The sequence below is a fragment of the Nicotiana tomentosiformis genome, chromosome 11 (genome assembly GCF_000390325.3).
Source record: "Nicotiana tomentosiformis chromosome 11, ASM39032v3, whole genome shotgun sequence".
NCBI classification, from domain to species: domain Eukaryota; kingdom Viridiplantae; phylum Streptophyta; class Magnoliopsida; order Solanales; family Solanaceae; genus Nicotiana; species Nicotiana tomentosiformis.
In genome coordinates, this window is record NC_090822.1 from 20,397,203 (window position 1) to 20,399,940 (window position 2,738).

The window sequence follows — 2,738 nt, forward strand, 5'->3', positions numbered from 1 at the left end:
TTGAGGAAAAAATGCCTTACATAGGAACATTATTATGACTCAAGATCGTTTACATAATACTGGACATAGAGACGCATAATAGATCGATATGAACAACATGTGAGTTGTCTCATAATAAATCTAACTTTTGCTCTGGATATTTATGTAAGTATGAAAGGTTAAACAAAAAAAGTAAGATTATGTGTAAATAATAATACAATAAAAGTAGTACTATATATACTTTTTAAAGTTCACAGAGAGCAGCCATCCCTTATTGTCTGGCCTATTTAAACCAAAACATAGACTACCCTACTACTATTTACATATCAATTCAAATACTTATTATTCATTCCCATGGGAAATGCATGTTAACAGGTATAGTAATTAAGTTAAACTACTTCTCCTCAAAATTGTTATGAATTGCTTAACTATCAGTGGTATGTTGAAAGCAACCCCTTTTACCCCTCCCTACTTCTTGCCCTACAAAAAAAATTACAAAAAGATTCTTCTTACTATAAGATTAAAATAATACTTTAATTAAGATGATTAATTAGCAGATATTGGAATCCAAATTAGCATTTAGCATTGTGGAATTCTAATCAAGTTTAAGTAGAAACATCAAATGGTAACCAAAGTTTATAAACATAACGCTTAAAAATTTAACGCAGTGATGAAATACTAATGCAAATTCTATAATTTTATAAAGTATATTAGGCTCATATATAGTTAAACATGAATGGATGAAATCACAGAAAAGAAGAAGCAATACTTTGATAATTTTTTGAGATTACCTATGCCTTTAAGCAATGGGCTTATCACAATTTACTAATCTTAATACTTCAATTTATCATTAATGGTACATGACTATACAGTAATTTAACCCCTGAAATTTAGTTTACTCTCCACATAGACTTTAATTAATTTGGGATGAATGATAAAGGATTTTACATAAACACATGTTAGACACAGCCATTTTCATGCATATATATTAACAGTTCATTTGCATTGTCGGGTATATAACTTAAAAATGCATTCAGCCAAAAAATCCATGATTATGGGTAATTTTATTTATAAGGTGGGAATTAACATTTTTGTCTTTTTAGGTGTTTTTACTCCAAATGGTGAGAGAGAAAAGAGGTGTTGCGGGTTAAAGGAAAATGATTTTTTTCCTCACATAGTAACAAAAAAAAAATTAACTTTTTTCACGGAAATGTATGAGATCAGAGAGAGAGAGAGAGAGAGAGAGAGAGAGAGAGAGAGAGAGAGAGAGAGAGAGAGAGAGAGAGAGAGCAAAAACAAAGAGGCAAACAAAATGAACTATGTATCAATAATTGATGAAAACCAGGGAATCTTCTCTGCCATTTTCTCTTAGTTTTCACCACTTGATTGAACTATCCACAAATTGATCAGCCATAAAAGTCAAGCAAATAAAAAAAATTAAAATAAAATATATCAAATAAACATAGCTTCCCATTAAATTCACTAAATATATATATGAATGTAGAAATTGAGAAAATCCAAAATTTTCTCCTTTTACATTTTTCAAGAAGTAATAGAAGAAAAAAATTATGACAGGCTTCCATAGCTTAAATATACAAAAGTTAAAGAAAAATGTGGATCTAGTTTTTCATAACTAATCATAAAAATTCAATTAAAACCCATAATTCTTCTCTAAATTTGAATTTGCTATATATAAGTGTTATAGGTACTCAGAGAATTCACATAAAGTATGCCAAATTATGGAGTCGTTTAACTCATGAACAATTTAAAGAGGAAAAAAGAGAGAGGAAACTATAAGGCAATTTTAAAGAATTTACCATGAAAATGCAGATCTCTTCAACTCCATATATGGAAACAAAAGTCCTAAGCTTGTCATCTTTTCCCACAGCTTTCTTGGACTTACAGAGCTTTAAATCTCATCTCTCAAATTAAAACTACCCACAATTGCCTAAAGAGAGATCAAAATTCAGCTAGAAGAAGTTCAAGAAAGCTGTGGAAAAGCATGACTAGGACTTCGTCGGAATTGAGCCGAGCGTCGGAAATAAACTTTCTACTTTCACAAGGTAGCTATAAGGTCTGCGTACACACTACCATCCTGAAACCCTATTTATAAGACTACGCTCGGTATATTGTTGCTGTTGAGAAAGAGGAAGAGGAAGAAGGAATTTTAGAAGAAAAAACAGTAGATAAAGAGAGAGGGAAATGGAGAGAATGGTGAAGTGAGAAGAGAGAATTGAGGTAATGAAACAAATGTGTAGAATGACCACAGTAACATATATAATTTGTGAAACCAGCTTTATAGATGGGGGAAGAAAGTAGGGTTCATTTTGCCCACATAAATTAATATAATGTCTGCTTTCTTTCTTTATTTTGTGAGTGCGCAGTGGGGTAGCATACCCCTATGTTAGATGGCTCATAAATCTTGAAAACAAACAAAAACCATCTATTCCAACCGTGTATATTTTTTCTAAGCTGATAAGTTACAACAATAGGTAACTATTCGTGCCAAATAAAAATATACAATCTAGAAATAAAGTAAATAACTTGTTAAAAAAAAGCGGCCGATGGATAAGGCATCTCGCATTCGTTCGAGAAAGAGCCAAGAGATGTGATGTAGATATATAGCGTACTTTAATGCAATCATTAATGACTATTTCTACGACTCAATCCCGTGACATATAAGTCACACATGGACGACTTTACCGTTGCTCCAATATGACCCTTTAAATAAATAATTACTTGCCACAATCGATTAAATT

At 31.3% G+C, this 2,738-nt stretch overlaps 1 long non-coding RNA gene across 1 annotated transcript; it reads right to left on the reverse strand.

The window, feature by feature from the left end:
• Positions 1–2,243, reverse strand: LOC104104812 (uncharacterized). The gene is made up of 2 exons (XR_688198.4): positions 1,797–2,243; positions 1–459 (listed from the first exon to the last, which is right to left on the reverse strand). It is a non-coding gene; the product is annotated as an uncharacterized lncRNA (long non-coding RNA).
• Positions 2,244–2,738: the final 495 nt, after the last annotated feature.